Raw genomic sequence first — 336 nt, 5'->3', positions numbered from 1 at the left:
TCTCTTCTTCGCCTCTCTGTTGCTTTGGATGGTTGATCCCATAAATTACTTCCTTTTACCATCCATGATGGGATGGTAAACGGAAGTAATGGTAAACGGAAGTAATGGTAAAAGAGAAAGAGAGTTATGTAAAATAAGTTTAAAATTTTCTTACTTCCTCCTGTTTTTGTTGGTCTTATATTATGTTATGTAATAGAATACTTTCTAACTGTTCCCTTTGGCAAATTCTGTGTGTCTTTATGAGCCAGCAGAATATAATAAGAATAAAGATTTATTTTAATATATATATATTTTAACATATATATATATATATATATGTGTGTGTGTGTGTGTGTG

This window comes from Pundamilia nyererei, unplaced genomic scaffold, assembly GCF_000239375.1.
Source record: "Pundamilia nyererei isolate P.nyererei 1_Seehausen unplaced genomic scaffold, PunNye1.0 scaffold00047, whole genome shotgun sequence".
Classification (NCBI taxonomy): domain Eukaryota; kingdom Metazoa; phylum Chordata; class Actinopteri; order Cichliformes; family Cichlidae; genus Pundamilia; species Pundamilia nyererei.
Note: the sequence above shows the minus strand (reverse complement) of the source record.